This window comes from Pristiophorus japonicus, chromosome 16 (assembly GCF_044704955.1).
Source record: "Pristiophorus japonicus isolate sPriJap1 chromosome 16, sPriJap1.hap1, whole genome shotgun sequence".
Classification (NCBI taxonomy): domain Eukaryota; kingdom Metazoa; phylum Chordata; class Chondrichthyes; family Pristiophoridae; genus Pristiophorus; species Pristiophorus japonicus.
The window spans coordinates 27,288,361-27,309,847 of NC_091992.1; the positions used below are offsets into that span (position 1 = coordinate 27,288,361).

A 21,487-nucleotide genomic window follows, 5' to 3' on the forward strand; every position below is an offset into this window, starting at 1 on the left:
CATTGGCATTAGTCCCAGCATAAGCTATCCATCTTGTGAGAAAACCTCTCGAGAGAAGTATTGTCGTTTTTGGTTTGCTTTGAGTCTGTCCTCCTCCTAAAAAGCAGATGCATTTGACCCCAAACTGAGCTGAAGAAACCTGAACCATTCTAAAAAATGGGAAGAGTTCAAAATGGCCACTGTAGCCATTAATACAGCCGTAGACCTTAAAGGTGTTTATTTTTTGAATAATCGTCAGAAAATAAAAATGTTTTCATGTTTCGAGGGCAAATGTAATCTATACTAGTCTCTTCAAGCTAAGTCATTACAAAATGTCTCTCTGTGATTATACGTAAAGAATGACCACCGGACATTCCAAAGCGCATACCAGCCAATGAAGTACTTATTGAAGTGTAGTCACTTTTGTAATGTAGGAAACGCGGCAGCCAATTTGCGCACAGCAAACTCCCACAAACAGCAATGTGATAATGACCAGATAATCTGTTTTTGTTAGGTTGATTGAGGGATAAATATTGGTCAGGACACCGGGGATAACTCCCCTGCTCTTCTCCAAAGATAAGGTCCCACGTGGCAGACTGGTCACGAAAGTAAAAGCCCATGGGATGGATCCAGGGCAAAGTGGCACGTTGGATCCAAAATTTGCTCAGAGGCAGGAAGCAAAGGGTAATGGTTGACAGGTGTTTTTTTGACTGGAAGGCTGCATCCAGCGGGGTTCCGCAGGGCTCAGTGCTGGGTCCCTTGCTTTTTGAGTTATATATCAACAACTTGGACTTGAATGTTGGAGGTATGATTAAGAAGTTTGCAGAAGACACTAAAATAGGCTGTGAACTGCAGGAAGGTGTCAATGTACAGGTCAGGTGGACAGAACAGTGGCAAATGGAATTCAATCTGGATAAGTGTGAGGTAATGCATTTGAGGAGGACTAACAAGACAAGGGAATTCACATTAAATGATTGGCAGACAGGAAGCAAAGAGTGGGAATAAACGGGTCCTTTTCAGAATGGCAGGCAGTGACTAGTGGGGTGCCGCAGGGTTCAGTGCTGGGACCCCAGCTATTTACAATATACATTAATGATTTAGACTAAAGAATTGAATGTAATGTCTCCAAGTTTGCAGATGACACTAAGCTGGGTGGCAGTGCAAGCTGCGAGGAGGATGCTAAGAGGCTGCAGGGGGACTTGGACATGTTAGGTGGATGGGCAAATGCATGGCAGATGCAGTATAATGTGGATAAAATGTGAGGTTATCCACTTTGGTGGCAAAAACACGAAGGCAGATTATTATCTGGATGGTGACAGATTAGTAAAAGGGGAGGTGCAACGAGACCTGGGTGTCCTGGTACATCAGTCATTGAAGGTAGGCATGCGGGTGCAGCAGGCAATAAAGAAAGCAAATGGCATGTTGGCCTTCATAGCGAGGAGATTTGAGTATAGTGAGCAGGGAGGTCTTACTGCAGTTGTACAGGGCCTTGGTGAGTATTGTGTACAGTTTTGGTCTCCTAATCTGAGGAAGGACATGCATGCTATTGAGGGAGTGCAGCGAAGGTTCACCAGACTGATTCCCGGGATGGCGGGACTGACATATGAGGAGAGACTGGATCGGCTAGGCTTATACTCACTGGAATTTAGAAGAATGGGAGGGGATCTCATAGAAACTTGTAAAATTCTGACGGGACTGGACAGGTTAGTTGCAGGAAGAATGTTCCCGATGTTGGGGAAGTCCAGAACCAGGGGTCACAGTCTAAAGATAAGGGGTAAGCCATATAGGACCGAGATGAGGAGAAACTTTTTCACCCAGAGAGTTGTGAACCTGTGGAATTCTCTGCCACAGAAAGTTGTTGAGTCCAGTTCGTTAGACATATTCAAAAGGGAGTTAGATGTGGCCCTTACAGCTAAAGGGATCGGGGGTATGGAGAGAAGGCTGGGGTGGGGTACTGAGGTTGCATGATCAGCCATGACCATATTGAATGGCGGTGCAGGCTCGAAGGGCCGAATGACCTGCTCCTGCACCTATTTTCTATGTTTCTATGATTCTATGTAAAACACTGAAACATGTAGAGGAACAAAGGGACCTTGGTGCACTGAAGGTAACGGGCCAGGTAGATAAGGTGATTAAGAAGGCATATGGAATACTTGCCTTTATTAGTCGAGGCATGGAATACAAGAGCAAGGACATTGTGCTTGAACTGTATAAAACACCAGTTAGGCCGCAGCTGGAGTACTGTGTGCAGTTCTGCTCGCCACATTACAGGAAAGATGTGATTGCACTGGAAAAGGTGCAGAGGAGATTTACAAGAATGTTGCCTGGACTGGAGAATTTTTGCTATGAGGAAAGATTGGAGATGCTGGATCTGTTTTCTTTGGAACAGAGGATGCTGAGGGGAGACTTGATTGAGGTGTATAAAATTATGAGGGGCCTGGAACAGTGGATAGGAAGGACTTGTTTCCCTTGGCGGAGGGGTTAACAACCAGGGGGCATAGATTTAAAGTAATTGGTGAGAGGTTTAGAGGAGATATGAGGAGACATTTCTTTACCCAGAGGGTGGTGGGGGTCTGTAACTCACTGCCTGAAAGGGTGGTAGAGGCAGAAAGCCTCACCACATTTAACAATACTTGGATGTACACTTAAAGTGCCTTAACTACAGGGCTATGGACCAAGAGCTGGAAAGTGGGATTAGGCTGGATAGCTCTTTGTCAGCCGGCGCGGACACGATGGGCCGAAATGGCCTCGCTCCGTGTTGTAAACTTCTATGATTCTATGATAGTGCCATGGGATCTTTTACGTCCACCTGAGAGACCAGACAGGGGCTCGATTTAACGTATCATCCAAAAGACGTCACCTCCGATAGTGCAGCACTCCCTCAGTACTGCACTGAGGTGTCAGCCTAAATTTTTGTGCTTAACTCTCTTGAGTGGGATTTGAACCCACAACTCTCTGGGCTACTGATAACAGTTCTACCAACTGAGCCACAGCTGACACTAGACATTACCTAGGTTGCTAGTTTGTCTAGTCGTGCTCCTTGGAGATGATCCAAGGAGCAGTCTCTCAGATGATGTGTATATTCAAACAACTAGACATTATTGAGAGCCTGGAGAATTCACAATTACTTCTCTAAAGGACATAATCTTCATCAGGGTTAGAGGGAAATTTAGCGGATTTAGTGCTGAATCCTTCTCATAGGTTGGCCTAGAGTGTGCGAGAGGCTTCCCACATTTTAGCCCACAGACTGAAAATCGCAAATTCTAGTGTAAAACCTAGCATGGGAGATCTCTCCCAAAAACATTGTTACACACACTTAGTCCATGATTAACACAGGAACAGTGACTGCTCATTTAATGTCAGGCCCACATAAGTACTCTATGATTTCCCAGCCACAGAAATCACCACAGAATTTAGTATACACCTTCGAATGTGTTCCCTGCCAATGTTCCCCATTTCTCTCTCTTAGTTTTCCCCACTGTATCTAAATTTGACAAATCAGACCCAGTCCCCCAGAAATTTGAGCAACAGGAGTGCAGCTGTAGAATGTGGGTGTCGAGATAAACGTGCATTACACAATTCTCCACTCCAATGGACTGAAAATCACATGAGGCCTGCTGATGTCTACATGTCTGAATTCCCGAGTAACACACCTATTGTGAAAATCTCTGCATCGGAAGCACTAATTCATAAAATCTGCCCCTATTTTCCAACCAATGCTTCATGTATCAATACATGGGTGTTTTGAGAACAAATTATATCAGTTAACACCCGTCTTCTAATTTCCATGTAAATGCTGCTCCTTAATCACCATACATTTCACAATTTACCTGAAGTTGAGTATAAAATGTGTGAAATGCATGTGGATTATGCAACTCTATTGATTTTAGCTCCTTAATCATCTTTGCAGAAGCTCTGCGCTCAGTTTAGTTGATGAAGTGCATGGGGATTAGTGGTTTGCAAATCAACGCAGATTAGTAGATTGGTGTCAAATAATTCCAATCCAATTCTGAACACCAGGGTCTGGAGTTTCCGTTCGGTTGCAGTGTTTTCTTTGGTGCAATTCGCCCGAAATCGGCATATCCAGTTCAAAAGGTCACAGGCTTTTCTACGTGCAAGTTATATTCAGTGCAGATTGGATTTCCACTGTTTTTTAAAAAATCGCGCTAGAAGCCGGCCCGGTCCACAAAACGGGCCACGTCCCCAGATCGAACCTCCACCACCTAGAAGGACAAGGGCAGCAGGCGCATGGGAGCATAACCACCTCCAAGTTCCCCTCCAAGTTACATACTATCCTGACTTGGAAATTTATCACCATTCCTTATTCGTCATTGAGCCAAAATCCTGGAACTCCCTCCCTAACAGCACTGTGGGAGTACCTTCACCACACGGACTGCAGCGGTTCAAGAAGGCGGCTCACTACCACCTTCTCAAGGGCAATTAGGGATGGGCAATAAATGCCGGTCTTGCCAATGACACTCACTTCCTGTGAATGAATAACAAAAAAATACTCTGGTGCCTTTTGATCTGCCTTCTTTCACATTTTGTGGTACTTTATTATGAAATACTATATTAGAAGTATTAAAAATCAACTACAATCATTAATTTTAACTTGACTTGCCAGCCGCTGCAATAGTCTGTAGTTTGTACTTAGATGCCTTTTTGCTCCCTGAACTCCCTGAAAGCTTGTACTGTGAGAACTTGTGTTTTATGCCGTATCTTTTTTAAAAATTCTTTTGGTTCTGCTGAATGTTCGTAAATGTTTCAATTGCAATGACTCTTGTAGTGAATTTACAGACAGTGGTCAGCTATTTTTGATTCAACATAAACTTGCCCTGTTACAAAAGCAAGATTGTACAGATGCTGAAAGTCTGAAATAAAAGCAGAAAATGCTGGAAATACTCAGGCAGCCTCTGTGGAGAGAGAAAAACAGAGTTAACGTTTCAGGTTGATGACCTTACATTTGAACAAAAGGTCATCGACCCGAAACGTTAACTCTGTTTCTCTCTCCACAGCTGCTGCCTGACCTGCTGAGTATTTCCAGTATTTTCTGTTTTAATTTATAAACTTTCCCTATGTTCTGACTAAAACAAAAACTCCAGCTAAATTGAGCGGTGAGTGAGTGGGAAGGCTAAAGAGTCAGATAAGGAAAGGGTTGACTGCAAAACCAGCTCAGGGCAGATTGGGAAAGGAGTATCGAAGGTGGTTCAGCCTGAGAGCCAAGAAGCCACAGAGTTGGATCAGGTTTGGAACTGGGAGAGTGGGAGAGTAAAATGGAGTCACAAGTTTTGGATGTGACCCTTGATACATTGAGCAGCAGCAAATTGAACTGGATTATATGCCCTCTCAATTTACTTTCCTCCAAAGCCCAATTCTGTGAACCTGCTTACTTAACCTCTCCGTTCATGTTCCAGTCAGACTGAGGGATGTTTTTAGCTGGGTCAGATGCTATTGCTGATATTTGGGACCATTTATTGATATATTACCAGGCAGAAGGGAACAGTGCTAACTGCAGCCGTGGCTCAGATTGTTGGGACAATCGCCAATAGCAACCCAGAATGGGACAAGAGATGATTTTGGAGATTAGACCTTCATAGGCACTTTCTTTCAACTTGGTTCTGGAATTGAATTGACCTGGCCTAAATATGTATAATACCAAATGGTTAACACAGACCAATCAGAACGCCAGCAGGAACTCTACATTCATTCATCTCTACAGCATACAAACAAATCAACATTTCCGTGAGTAAGATACTGGAACAGTTTCTAAATATCCTCTTCCCCAACCCCCCCACCCACCTCCCAACCAGTACCAGCAGCATCAGTTGTTTTTTTAAAGAAATGCTATGGTCACGTAAATAAAGAGACTATGGTTTCTCGCTCTGTGCTAGAGACCACAGTCAATCTCCTTTAAGTAAAGTTTGCAGATTGAGTTAAATCATTTCTTGCACTTACCCTGCAGCAAGGGACTCGTGTCCGTTCCTTGCGCTTAACATTTCCGCAAAGAACCTGATGTAGAATCTCATTCTTTATATACACCCATATAATAAAGTTCTTCTTATGGACAGAGTGACAGATGGACCACAGCAGTGCAGGACTTATCATGTTCTGTATTGTGTCATCACCAGTGTAATCAGAAAATTGCAGGGTGCTGTCCTATGACGTCCTGTCGATTGAAATTAGTGGATGGAAAATTGTGAGCAATTTTCTGCTATGTGCTACCGACAAGCATCGTACCTTGCCAATGGTGCAAGCTTGGAAAATGCACCCATATATCTCAACAACTGTTATGTATGTAATAACTCGATAGGCTGAATACTGTAAACTCACTCAGGTGCAAACCTGGCTCAACTTTATTCGGCCCAAAGTGCCCACATTACATGGTGGCTTGCTTTATATACCTGGCCCGCACACACGTGCATACAGCCCAATGACCTCCGACAGTGGCGTCCCCTGGTGGCTAGTAACCCCAAGCATACATACATGACAACATCCTTATAATCTTCAGCCTCTTTCTTTTTTTTTGTTAATTTCTTGATTCTTCCTGTTACACTGGGAATCCTGAGATGAAGGGGTTGTCATATGAAGAAAGGTTGAGCAGGTTGGGGGCTATACTCATTAGAGTTCAGAAGAAGGTGAGGTGATCTTATTGAAACGTATAAGATTATGAGGGGGCTTGACAGGGTAGATGCAGAGAGGATATTTCCCCTCGTGGGGGAATCTAGAACTAGGGGGCATAGTTTCAGAATAAGGGGTCGCCCATTTAAAATGGAGATGAGGAGGAATTTCTTCTCTCAGAGGGTTGTGAATCTTTAGAATTCTCTGCCCCAGAGAGCTGTGTGGGCTGGGTCAATGAATGTATTTAAGGTGGAGATAGATAGATTTTTTAACGATAAGGGAGTCAAAGGTTCTGGGGAGCGGGCAGGAAAGTGAAGTTGAGGCTGATCAGATCAGCCATGATCTTATTGAATGGTGGAGCAGACTCGAGGGGCCAAATGGCCTACTCCTGCTCCTATTTCTTATGTTCTTATGCCAGTTTTCTCCCTTCCTTCCCCTCCTGAAGATGTGGGTTCTTTCTGGAGTATAGCTCTTAGTGCCAATTACCCTTTGATATACAGCACCCAAATAGCCATTTTTTTATATAGGAGCTTTAACAATGAGTGTTGACACAGTAATTGACAGTCAGAGTCAATCCTGTCCTGACATTCCTGCACACCCACTACCAGCAGTGGTTGCTGAATAACAATCAGGAGTGCCAGATGGATTTTATCCCCTCTAATCCTATATTGCTGAGGTGAATTGTAGCAGCCTATCAATGCCAGAGCGGAAATCAGCAAACTCAGCACAGACTGAGGATTGAAATTGGGACCTTTCTTGTCTGGTCTGTGTGGGTTGCTTACTTATTAGAGAGAGCCTTTAGTCTCTCTTTCAACCAGATAATCAATCATTTTGTTCCCAGTGTAACAGGAAGAATTATACCCCTTTCCTTATTCTCTATCTCTTGAATTTTCACCGATATTTATCATCGCTTATCTTTGATGGTTCCGATCAGAGTCTTTCTTCATCTGTCAGCATGCTTGGCCTCAATATCTTACTGAATTGAATTAGAATCCCAGATAGCCTGCATTTCTCAAGTCTTCAGACTTTTAAAGCTCAACTTGGTTGATTTGCCTCATCTTTTTTACTATTTACAATCTTGGTAGTACCCTGCGTTATCGACTCAACCTTTCACTTTGGTTCCTGAATTTTTTTTTAAATCAAGAAGTTTCTCTTTTGTGCCAAACATTTGTTTTCATTTCAATGCTTCTTAACTCTCTATAAAGTCTAAGATGTTCAAGAATTGAATTGCTCCCATATCCAAAGGAGTGTACTGGCAGCTCATAGCCAATAAAATAATTTGATCTTTCTTGTAACTAGACTCAAACTCCTTTTCACCTTTCTCTATTTTGGAAATCCCAAACCATGTATCCTACTCTATATCTCATGCTTTGACAGGATCTCAAAACTTTTGACCATCTTATCTCCCTCTGTCTACCCTTCCTTTTACAATCTTCAGATATTTAATGCCCAATCATATAAGAAAAACTTGCATTTATATAGCACCTTTCATATAGCATCTTTCATGATCATCTCAGAGAGCTTTACAGCCACTGAAGTACTTTTGGAGTGTAGTCACTGTTGTAATGTGGGATATGCGGCAGCCAATTTGCGCACAGCAAGCTCCCACAAACAGCAATGTGATAATCACCAGATAATCAGTTTTTGTTATGTTGATTGAGGGATAAGTATTGGCCAGGATACCAGGGATAACTCTCCTGGTCTTCTTCAAAATAGTGCCATGGGATCTTTTATGTCCACCTGAGAGAGCAGATGGGGCTTTGGTTTAAAATAGGACGTCCTTATTTGTACTGCAAAAATGGCCACCATGCTCCATCTTTTGTTTCTGATTGATGCCCTTGGAGGATAAGCCACACCCTGAAGTTTCACAGGAATGTGTAACTGGAACCGCCCATCTCAAGGTCTCACTGACTTTGCAAATTGTAACTCGATCCACTTTCACTTCCTGAAATGACAGAGGACAGAGCTCCCCAGAAGACAGCAAGGGCCAGCCAAAGTGCCTTACCCCAGTGCAAGTGCATGCCTCCCCCAGCCGGTGCCTTACCCCAGTGCAAGTGCATGCCTCCCCCAGCCGGTGCCTTACCCCAGTCCAAGTGCATGCCTCCCCCAGCCGGTGCCTTACCCCAGTCCAAGTGCATGCCTCCCCCAGCCGGTGCCTTACCCCAGTCCAAGTGCATGCCTCCCCCAGCCGGTGCCTTACCCCAGTCCAGGTGCATCTTTCCCCACCCCACCCGCCACCATAGATGGTGCAGGCATTGTGTACGGATTGTTAACAGGTTTATTGGGTATGAAGTGAATAGTGACAGTGTCGTGACTTCTGGATAGCATCCACTCCAACGATGTCCCTTGTAGGGGATTGGAAGGATGTGATCCATCTTCCCCCCACCCATGTCTATCTCTCTCCTCCCAGCCTCTCTCACTCTCCCCCAGCCTCTCTCACTCTCCCCCCAGCCTCTTTCACTCTCCCCCCCAGCCTCTCTCACTCCCTCTCCCCCCCAGCCTCTCTCACTCCCTCTCCCCCCAACCATCCTCACTCTCCCCCAGCCTCTCTCACTCTCCCCCAGCCTCACTCACTCTCCCCCCAGCCTCTCTCACTCCCTTTCCCCCCAACCTCTCTCACTCTCCCCCCAGCCTCTCTCACTCCCTCTCCTCCCAACCTCTCTCCCTCTCCCCCCAGCCTCTCTCACTGTCCCCAGCCTCTCTCACTCTCTCCTCAGCCTCTCTCATTCCCTCTCCCCCCAGCCTCTCTCACTCTCCCCCAGCCTCTCTCACTCTCTCCTCAGCCTCTCTCATTCCCTCTCCCCCCAGCCTCTCTCACTCTCCCCCAGCCTCTCTCACTCTCTCCTCAGTCTCTCTCACTCTCTCTCCTCAGCCTCTCTCATTCCCTCTCCCCCCAGCCTCTCTCACTGTCCCCAGCCTCTCTCACTCTCTCCTCAGCCTCTCTCACTCCCTCTCCCCCCAGCTCTCTCACTCTCTCTCCCCTAGGCCTCTCTCACTCTCTCCTCAGCCTCTCTCATTCCCTCTCCCCCCAGCCTCTCTCACTGTCCCCCAGTCTCTCTCACTCTCTCCTCAGCCTCTCTCATTCCCTCTCCCCCCAGCCTCTCTCACTGTCCCCCAGCCTCTCTCACTCTCTCCTCAGCCTCTCTCACTCCCTCTCCCCCCAGCTCTCTCACTCTCTCTCCCCGAGGCCTCTCTCACTCTCTCCTCAGCCTCTCTCATTCCCTCTCCCCCCAGCCTCTCTCACTGTCCCCCAGCCTCTCTCACTCTCTCCTCAGCCTCTCTCACTCCCTCTCCCCCTAGCTCTCTCACTCTCTCTCCCCTAGGCCTCTCTCACTCTCTCCTCAGCCTCTCTCATTCCCTCTCCCCCCAACCTCTCTCACTGTCCCCCAGCCTCTCTCACTCTCTCCTCAGCCTCTCTCACTCCCTCTTCCCCCAGCTCTCTCACACTCTCTCCCCCCAGCCTCTCTCACTCTCCCCCCCAGCCTCTCTCACTCTCCCCCCAGCCTCTCTCACTCACTCCCCAGCCTCTCTCATTCCCTCTCCCCCCAGCCTCTTTCACTCTCCCCCCCAGCCTCTCTCACTCCCTCTCCCCCCCAGCCTCTCTCACTCCCTCTCCCCCCAACCTCTCTCACTCTCCCCCAGCCTCTCTCACTCTCCCCCAGCCTCACTCACTCTCCCCCCAGCCTCTCTCACTCCCTCTCCCCCCAACCTCTCTCACTCTCCCCCAGCCTCTCTCATTCTCCCCCCAGCCTCTCTCACTCTCTCCCCCAGCCTCTCTCACTCTCCGCCCAGCCTCTCTCACTCTCCCCCCAGCCTCTCTCACTCTCCCCCCAGCCTCTCTCACTCTCCCCCAGTCTCTCTCACTCCCTCTCCCCCCAACCTCTCACTCTCCCCCCACCCTCTCTTTCACTCTCGGCCCCAAGGTGCACTCCACTCTCGGCCCCACACTGGCCGGGGGGTGGGGGGGTGGGAGGGGAGGGGGGAGAGGGAGAGAGAGAATCGGAGTCTCAGGTCCTGCTTCTCGGCACAACGTGAATGGAATGATTCGGGCCGGGATGGGATGGGGGGGGAGCGGGGCTTGACAGGGGTGGGACTTGTTGCATGTCTGTCAAAAAAAGTGCAGTACGGGCGGGACTGGACAGATGCCTGTCTGTCAAAAAAAGTGTAGTACAAATAGTTACATTGTTTAAAATATCACCTGAAAGATGGCACCTCCAACAATGCAGCACTCCAGTGTCAGCTTAGATTTACGTGTTCAAGCCCCTGGGGCAGGACTTGAACCCACAACCTTCTGACTCAGAGGCAAGTGTGCTACCCACTAAGCCACATTCTGGCTTACCTTAGCTTCTTTACTATTTTTAATTCTTTTCCTCTCTTTCTGTACTCAATTTGATATTAAATTCACCCAGTCTAATTTACATTTCCTTCTCAGTCCTTGTGCTGTTAATTTCATGATACTTCAGCCTGATTGGTTAAGGAAATATGCAGTTGCTTTCTCTGATCACTCAGGTCCCAGATGCCCTGTTTCCCTCGCTGCGACACTATCAGCTCCCACTTTCAGCAACTTGCCACGCAAAAGATTTACTAACCTAAACATGCAAAGACAAATCTAACATACGGCGTTACATGCCCTGCCACTGCAGAATTATGGCCCAGTGTAGTGAAAGAAGTGACATCTTCTGCCTCAACAACAACAGCTTACCTTTATCATAGTAGAACATCCCAAGGTACTTCACGGGAGCATTATCAGACAAAATTGACTCTGAGCCACATAAGGAGATCTTGGGATTGGTGAAAGAGATAGGTTTTAAGGAGTATCTTAAAGGAGGAGAGAGTGCGTGAGAGTCAGAGAGTTGAAGAGAAGGAAATTCAGTACTTGGGGCCAAGACAGCTGAAGGCACGGCCACCAATCGTGAGACAAAAGAAATCAGAGACGCACAAGAGGCCAGAATTGGAGGAAAGCAGTGTTCTCAGAGGATTGCAGGCTGGAGGACGTTACAGAGATAGAGAGGAATGAGACCATGGAGGGATTTGAACACAAGGATGAGAATTTTAAATTTGAAGCGTTGCTGAAACGGGTAGGTCTGCAAGCACGGTGGATGGGAGAACGGGCAGCAGAGTTTTGGGTGAGCTCAAGTTTACAGAGGGAGGAAGATGGGAGGCCAGCCAGGAGAAGGCTCGAGGGGCCAAATGGCCTACACCTGCTCCTATTTCTTATGTTCTTAGAACATTGTATTAGTTGAGACTGACGATAAAAATGTCATGGATGAGGGTTTCAGCAGCAGATAGACTGACAGAGCGGAGGAGGTGGGCGATGTTACAGAGCTGGAAGTCAGCTGTCTTGGTGATGGAGTGGATATGGGATTAGAAGCTCAGTTCGGGGTCAACAAGGACATCAAGGTTGCGAAGTGTCTGGTTCAGCCTCAGAGTTTGTGGCCTCCTATAAACATCAGTTCTAGTCACAGTTCAAGGCCTTGAAGAGGTTGCAGAGATTTACCAGAATACCAGGGCTTCATTTATGTGGGGAGACTAGGGAAGCTGGGTTTGTTCTCCTTGGAGCAGAGAAGGCTCAGGGAAAATTCAGTCGAGCGGTACATAGGAGAAACTGTTCCCACTGGTTGGTGGGTCAGTAACCAGATGACACAGAATTAACATAAATGACAAAAGAACCAGAGGCATGATGAGGAAAATTATTTTTATGCAGCGAGTTATTATGATCTGAAATGCACTGCCCAAAACGATGGCGGAAGCAAATTCAGTAGCAACTTTAAAAAGGGAATGAGATAAATACATGCAAAGGAAAGATTTGCACAGCTATACGTATGGAAGTGGCACTAATTGAATAGTTCTGTCAAAAAGCCGGCTGGGGCGCAGTGGGCCAGATGGCCTCTTTCTGTGTTGTAAGATTCTATGAAAGCTCTTTACTTTCCACACTGCAGGGAAAATCACATCAAACTACAAAATAATGCCCCAATGTGAGTGGCATGACAGTCATCACTTCAGTTGCGACATTAAATAATGTAGAAATTCCATTGCACATCATGTCTTTGGTCGAAAAATATTACACTGTTGCAAATTAATGGGCCAAATCCTGCTTGAAAAATAACAGCGTGTTGATGACACAATACCATTATTAATGTGCAAATCGGCCAGCAAATTCAGGAGATTAAGAGATATGCCATGAGTTATGAATCTCCAGAACTTTCTGGTCGGTTTACACAGCTCCGCAGTTTACTTTGCACAAATAGAATCTCGCCCTTCACTCCCCGTTATTGTTAAGAACTTGCTCGATTTGTACATAAGTTTCCCATTAAACTCACCGCAGAAAGTTAGGGCTGGTCGTTAGGAGCACAAGTGCCCTTTTAACGACATGATAATTGTTAATGCAATGTCAGTCAGCCTCTCTGGCCCAGAAAGAAAACAATTTAAACTGTTCAGTTTTATTCCTGTATGTCGGAAATTTCTCACAGAGAATTTTTTAAAGATTCAATTGTTACATTTTTTTTTACTTTTAATTTCTGCCTCCTTTTTTTCTCTCTCTCAATCCATGATTTCTTTTCCTCTCTTTATTTATCTTTCAGTACTTGATTTGACGTTAAATTCACCCACTCTAATTCAGCCTCCTTCTCTGTCAATACTGTTTCCTTCTCAGCCCTTCAATCTCAGTTGTTAAGGAGACAACCTGTTGACCCTGCCACTCACTAAGGTCCCAGGTGCCCCGTTTTCCTCGCCACACCATTAGCAGCTCGCACTTCCAATAAGTTACGGTACAAAATAATTACAAGCTGAAAGATGCAGGGAAAAGTCGAACTGACACCACCCTCAACCCCTCTCTCAGCAAAATTTGACCCATTGTCTTACCCATTCTATATAACACACGTTGTAGGATAACAGAAAGATGATGTTGGAATGTTCGTGAATACAAATTTGGTGATGGGGGAGCGCTCATGTGTACAGAGTTGAGTTGATGCTAAACATCAGTAAGACAAAAGGCCTCCTCCAGCCTGTCCTTGCCGCACAGCATTGCCCCCCAGACATCAAGATCCACGACGCGGCCCTGGACAACGTGAACCACTTCCCTTATCTCGGGAGCCTCCTATCAACAAGAGCAGGCATTGACAACGAGATCCAACACCGCCTCCAATACGCCAGTGTAGCCTTTGGCCACCTAAGGAAAAGAGTGATTGAAGACCAGGCCCTCAAAACTGTCACCAAGCTCATGGTCTACAGGGCTGTAGTAATACCCGCCCTCCTGTATGGCTCAGAGACATGGACCATGTACAGTAGACACCTCAAGTCACTGGTGAAATACCACCAACGATGTCTCCGCAGGATACTACAAATCCCCTGGGAGGACAGACGCACCAACATTAGCGTCCTCGTCCAGGCCAACATCCCCAGCATTGAAGCACTGACCACACTTGATCAGCTCTGCTGGGCAGGCCACATAGTTTGCATATCAGACATGAGACTCCCAAAGCAAGCGCTCTACTCGGAATTCGTCCACGGCAAACGAGCCAAAGGTGGGCAGCGGAAACGTTACAAGAACATCCTCGAAGCCTCCCTGATAAAGTGCGACATCCCCACTGACACCTGGGAGTCCCTGGCCAAAAACCGCCCTAAGTGGAGGAAGTGTATCCGGGAAGGTGCTGAGCTCCTCGGGTGTCGTCGCCGAAAGCATACAGAAAACAAGCGCAGGCAGCGGAAGGAGCGTGCGGCAAACCAGGCTCCCCGCCCACCCTTTCCTTCAACCACTCTCTGTCCCACCTGTGATAGAGACTGTGGTTCTCGTATTGGACTGTGCAGCCACCTAAGAACTTATGCTAAGCGTGAAAGCAAGTCTTCCTTGATTCCGAGGAACTGCCGATGATGATGATGATGAGAGTTGATGGTGGGGAAAGGTTAGTGAATAGAGAGTTGTTTATGCTAATGATTACTGATTTGATTGCACAATAGATTTGTTTCTGGAATTTCCAGGTTATATATCAATGAAACTATATAGTGCTGTCTACACAATGCAATGATATCTGAGAATCCACTTCAGTCTAACTGACACTACACGAGGCTGTTTGATTCTATACACTACAGTCTAACTGGCATTAAACAGTTCAGTCGAACGATATTATACTATGCTGTCTCACATTAAAACATTATTATTTTACTGTTTGACATTGAGTAATTTTGTTGCATACATTGTACAATGGAGGTCAAATTGACCCTCTCCCGATCAGCACGTCCCTTTTGTTCAGCTATAATGACAGTCTTTATGTTTGCTCTCAACACCAATGGTGAAGATTCCATTGATGGTGTGGCTGACTCAAATTGTCCCAGAGTGAGGGGGAGGGGTGAGGAATGGAATCGCTGTGATAGGAAGAAAATTCAGTGGGTTAGTAATTATATTATGCAATATTGTGACAATTACATGACAGCAATACTCATCCATCAATTGTCGAAAACATTGGTAAAAATTATAGACTGACATCCCCTTCCATGCAATTCAGAATATTTAATTTGTTTTAGTCTTCTTATCTCACATTCACTTATTTCATTTTGCTGGAAAGTTGCACTGGTGACATGGAGTCATGTTCTCCTCTAATATTATTATATTATGACATTAAATGTTATTTTTACACTTTACAGTACATTGAAGCAAACACTGCTGTAAGTGTTTGATTGGCACCCCATCCACCACCTTCAACATTCACTCCCTCCACCAGCAGCGCACTGTGGCTGCAGTGTGCACCATCTACAAGATGCACTGCAGCAGCTCGCCAAAGCTTTTTCGGCTGACCCTCCCAAACCCGCAACCTCTACCACCCAGAAGGACAAGGGTAGCAGGCATATGGAAGCACCATCACCTGCAAGTTCCCCATCAAGTTACACTCCATCCTGACTTGGAAATATATCACCATTCCATCATCGTCGCTGGGTCAAAATCCGAGAACTCCCTCCCTAACAGCACTGTGGGAGCACCTTCACCACAAGGACTGTAGCGGTTCAAGAAGGTGGCTTACCACAACCTTCTCAAGGGAAATTAGGGATGGGCAATAAATGCTGGCCTTGCCAGCGACACTCACGGAACAAATATTTTTTTTAAGTATATCTAAGCTGCTGTGCCTGTAAGGAGAGGCAAGTGCACAGATTTGCTGGGTGCAGGCACATCTCTTGGCATGGCTTTATGTTGGGGTAGCACAGTAGGGTGAAGACCATACAAATGTACAGCACTAATGTTCAGGGCTTCGCTATAGAAACATAGAAACATAGAAAATAGGTGCAGGAGTAGGCCATTTGGCCCTTCTAGCCTGCACCGCCATTCAATGAGTTCATGGCTGAACATGCAACTTCAGTACCCCATTCCTGCTTTCTCGCCATACCCCTTGATCCCCCTAGTAGTAAGGACTTCATCTAACTCATTTTTGAATATATTTAGTAAATTGGACTCAACAACTTTCTGTGGTAGAGAATTCCACAGGTTCACCACTCTCTGGGTGAAGAAATTCCTCCTCATCTCGGTCCTAAATGGCTTACCCCTTATCCTTAGACTGTGTCCCCTGGTTCTGGACTTCCCCAACATTGGGAACATTCTTCCTGCATCTAACCTGTCTAACCCCGTCACAATTTTAAACGTTTCTATGAGGTCCCCTCTCATTCTTCTGAACTCCAGTGAATACAAGCCCAGTTGATCCAGTCTTTCTTGATAGGTCAGTCCCGCCATCCTGGGAATCAGTCTGGTGAACCTTCGCTGCACTCCCTCAATAGCAAGAATGTCCTTCCTCAGGTTAGGAGACCAAAACTGTGCACAATACTCCAGGTGTGGCCTCACCAAGGCCCTGTACAACTGTAGCAACACCTCCCTGCCCCTGTACTCAAATCCCCTCGCTATGAAGGCCAACATGCCATTTGCTTTCTTAACCGCCTGCTGTACCTGCATGCCAACCTTCAATGACTGATGTACCATAACACCCAGGTCTCGTTGCACCTCCCCTTTTCCTAATCTGTCACCATTCAGATAATAGTCTGTCTCTCTGTTTTTACCACCAAAGTGGATAACCTCACATTTATCCACATTATACTTCATCTGCCATGCATTTGCCCACTCACCTAACCTATCCAAGTCGCTCTGCAGCCTCATAGCATCCTCCTCGCAGTTCACACTGCCACCCAACTTAGTGTCATCCGCAAATTTGGAGATACTACATTTAATCCCCTCGTCTGAATCATTAATGTACAGTGTAAACAGCTGGGGCCCCAGCACAGAACCTTGCGGTACCCCACTAGTCACTGCCTGCCATTCTGAAAAGTACCCATTTACTACTACTCTTTGCTTCCTGTCTGACAACCAGTTCTCAATCCATGTCAGCACACTACCCCCAATCCCATGTGCTTTAACTTTGCACATTAATCTCTTGTGTGGGACCTTGTCGAAAACCTTCTGAAAGTCCAAAATATACCACATCAACTGGTTCTCCCTTGTCCAGTCTACTGGAAACATCCTCAAAAAATTCCAGAAGATTTGCCAAGCATGATTTCCCTTTCACAAATCCATGCTGACTTGGACCTATCATGTCACCTCTTTCCAAATGCACTGCTATGACATCCTTAATAATTGATTCCATCATTTTACCCACTACTATAATTCCCTGTTATCTCTCTCCCTCCTTTTTTAAAAAGTGGGGTTACATTGGCTACCCTCCACTCCATAGGAACTGATCCAGAGTCAATGGAATGTTGGAAAATGACTGTCAATGCATTCACTATTTCCAAGGCCACCTCCTTAAGTACTCTGGGATGCAGTCCATCAGGCCCTGGGGATTTATCGGCCTTCAATCCCATCAATTTCCCCAACACAATTTCCCGATTAATAAGGATTTCCCTCAGTTCCTCCTCCTTACTAGACCCTCCGACCCCTTTTATATCCGGAAGGTTGTTTGTCTCCTCCTTAGTGAATACCGAACCAAAGTACTTTCAATTGGTCCGCCATTTCTTTGTTCCCCGTTATGACTTCCCCAGATTCTGACTGCAGGGGACCTATGTTTGTCGTTACTAACCTTTTTCTCTTTACATATCTATAGAAACTTTTGCAATCCGTCTTAATGTTCCCTGCAAGCTTCTTCTTGTACTCCATTTTTCCTACCCTAATCAAACCATTTGTCCTCCTCTGCTGAGTTCTAAATTTCTCCTAGTCCCCGGGTTCGCTGCTATTTCTGGCCAATTTGTATGCCACTTCCTTGGCTTTAATACTATCCCTGATTTCCCTTGATAGCCACGGTTGAGCCACCTTCCCTTTTTTATTTTTACACCAGTCAGGAATGTACAATTGTTGTAGTTCATCCATGTGGTCTCTAAATGTCTGCCATTGCCCATCCACAGTCAACCCCTTAAGTATCATTCGCCAATCTATCCTAGCCAATTCACGCCTCATACCTTCAAAGTTACCCTTCTTTAAGTTCTGGACCATGGTCTCTGAATTAACTGTTTCATTCTCCATCCTAATGCAGAATTCCACCATATTATAGTCACTCTTCCCCAAGGGGCCTCGCACAACGAGATTGCTAATTAATCCTCTCTCATTACACAACACCCAGTCTAAGATGGCCTCCCCCCTAGTTGGTTCCTCGACATATTGGTCTAAAAAACCATCCCTTATGCACTCCAGGAAATCCTCCTCCACCGTATTGCTTCCAGCTTGGTTAACCCAATCTATGTGCATATTAAAGTCACCCATTATAACTGCTGCACCTTTATTGCATGCACTCCTAATTTCATGTTTGATGCCCTCCCCAACATCACTACTACTGTTTGGAGGTCTGTACACAACTCCCACTAATGTTTTTTGCCCTTTGGTGTTCTGCAGCTCTACCCATATAGATTCCACATCATCCAAGCTAATGTCCTTCCGAACTATTGCCTTAATTTCCTCCTTAACCAGCAATGCTACCCCACCTCCTTTTCCTTTTATTCTATCTTTCCTGAATGTTGAATACCCCTGGATGTTGAGTTCCCAGCCCTGATCATCCTGGAGCAACGTCTCCGTAATCCCAATCACATCATATTTGTTAACATCTATTTGCACAGTTAATTCATCCACCTTATTGCGGATACTCCTTGCATTAAGACACAACGCCTTCAGGCTTGTTTTTTTAACACCCTTTGTCCTTTTAGAATTTTGCTGTACAATGGCCCTTTTTGTTCTTTGCCTTGGGTTTCTCTGCCCTCCACTTTTGTGTACATGAACAAAGCCCTTTGCACCCTAGCAAAAATAGGGTTCAAAGGTAATTGCTATCGGTACAGGCAGGTTGCGTCCATTTCACATGTATCCATTCATCAGCTCACAGAACCATCACCTTCCCCATCTCGCTCAAATTCATCAGTGATTTTGTCTGTGTTCCCTGAGTCACTGCTGGCTGCGGAACTGAATGACGGGGATTTTCTGCCTCCTGACTGTTTAATGAGTCGACGACAGGTTTCCATCTGTACATCGAAGCTGCGCTTCGCTGAGCATTCTCCAGGTGCAGGAAGAGGAAAATCCCTCTTCATATCACAGGAGCTGTGAACCATTTGTGCAGAAGACGTATGTTGTAAATTACATGGCTGTTCCAGCCATCTGAGATACCAAGCAAATGTAATTCATTGGCCCGGAATTTGTGGTTGTAATGTCGGTGCAACTGTCAGTGCTTGCTGTCATTATTGTGTAAAACTGACAGCAACTTCTGGCGTCCACACTTGCGCAGTTCAACACAGAACTCTCGAAGTTGCTGTCAGTGATACCCTGCCCCTCCATGGGGGACGCTGTTGCAGTCTTTGCCGATGCAATCAACACTAAATCAATGATTTGATGTCAGTTCAACTTTTTACACACTATTCTTGTTGTAAAAACCATTGAAAATGTTAAACCTTGTTGAATGAGGTGTAACTGAGTTTTTTTAACAGTGTACTAAGTCATAATTACTGCTGAAGAACTCCTCTGGCGCTGAAAAACTAATTTTTTAGAAGAGTGGAGTATCATTCCCTTCATTCCGTGATAGAAATCCTTAGATTTTTAAAATAAAAAATAATTTTATTTTATTTTGTTAATATTTGTTTATGATATTTCAGCTTCTACCTTAATCCCATGTGTATGTCTCAATCTTTATTTCGCTCTCTGTACAATGATTAAAAAGTGAATGATAATCAGTGCTTTTTACTTCCTGGTTTGGTGCCTGTGTGAATTCTTCAATCTGATTGGCTGCTCAGCCTGTTTGATGACTTCACTGTTCACGGACGACACAGATCACCAAGATGACGCCTTATTGAAAGTCACGTCACAATAGGGGAATTCAATGCTGCAGAGCCTGCTAAATCTGTGTGGGTAGCTTCGAGGTCAGTGGTGAGCACCGTCCCATCACCGCTGACCCCAAAATCTGGGCCTATATAATAATATGTGAAAATGAATAGTGGTTTCTTACTCAGTAACAGGGTAGAATTTGCTCTCACAGATTCGCTTTGCTCCTGTGCTAAGCATTTATTCTTCAGATGAAGTGCCAAATCAAGGTTCTGTCTACTTATTCTGTGGTCCAGATGAACATTAAAGATCCCATGCACTATTTGAAGAAGAGTAAGGAGTCCCCCTGGCATCCAGCCTAGGAATCCTCTCTCAACTGATTACCATCAAAAAGAAGATTAACTGGCCATTCAGCTTGTTGCCGTTTGTGCGACATTGCTGCTACAGAATATCTGCACTTCAAAATAATTCACTGTGTGAAGTGCTTTCAGATGCATTGACGTGACCAGGCATTTTGTAAATGCAATTATTATTGTTGCTGTCACAACTTACCCAGTTTACGGTAGAGTTGTAGAATAGTTGACACTGAGAAATAGACACAGTACCAGATGTCAGTGAACTTTCAAATTTTACTCAGTATGAAAGGTTGGCAACCCTCCAGGATTGTCTTGGAGTCTCCAGAAATTAAAGATTGCTCTTCTAGACACTGCTGTGAACAACTAAACAGATAAAACCATAAGGGCATTAAAGAAATTGTGTTTTTTTTCATTTACTTTGAACACTTTTGTTTATTAGTGATAAAAATATCGGAGATAGGTAAGAAAGGCTATTTGACTGGGTGAGGCGGTTGGAGACGGGAGGTCATGTGATGAAACCTCCAGACATGCGTCCAATTAATGTTGCCAACTCGATCAATATGTGCTGTCCATTATATCAGCCAACACTTGGCAAAACGGCTTCTTAGAGAGTTGAACATTGAATTATAAAGTGACTGAGATGAAGGGAAGAAACAGTCTGTTTTCAATGAATTAGAATGGTGATCCACCATGTTGTGATTATGTATGTAATTTAAAACTGATCTAAACAGACCATTTCCGAATGCAAATGTCTGCTCAGGGATCTTGTTTTATACAAGACAAGAGTTATTTGCCTCAACTACTAAAGCAGAAACTTGTGTTCCTATAGCATCTTTAATGTAAAACCTGCTCTAAGCTGATTCACAGAGGCGCACGTAAAAAAATGGACACCAAGCCAAACAAGGAAATATTAGGAGGAGTAACCAAAGCTTGGTCAAAGTAATGGTTTTAAAGAGGGTCTTATCGGTGGAGAGACAGAAGGGTTTAGTGACGGAATTCTTGTGTGTGGGGCCTGGGCAGCTAATGGAAGGAACGAGACGCACAAGAATTCTGCCGTGAATTAAAAAGGAATGTGCTACCCTATAAATAAAGGTTTTTAAAAATCAGATCAATAAAGGGAACGATTCTCTCCTCAACTCTAATCCACATCTCTATTCTTTAAATAAAAGAAAAGGTTTAAATATTTAACATCCTTTCCAGAAAACACTACCATTGCCAAATCAGGCAGATTTATTTTTCATTCAAGTAGAACATAATTTATGGAATCACCAAT

At 45.2% G+C, this 21,487-nt stretch overlaps 1 protein-coding gene across 2 annotated transcripts in view; it reads left to right on the forward strand.

Moving 5' to 3' along the window:
- wscd1a (WSC domain containing 1a) overlaps positions 1-21,487 on the forward strand; it is an 80,080-nt gene that overhangs the window by 30,507 nt on the left and 28,086 nt on the right. The window lies entirely within an intron of this gene.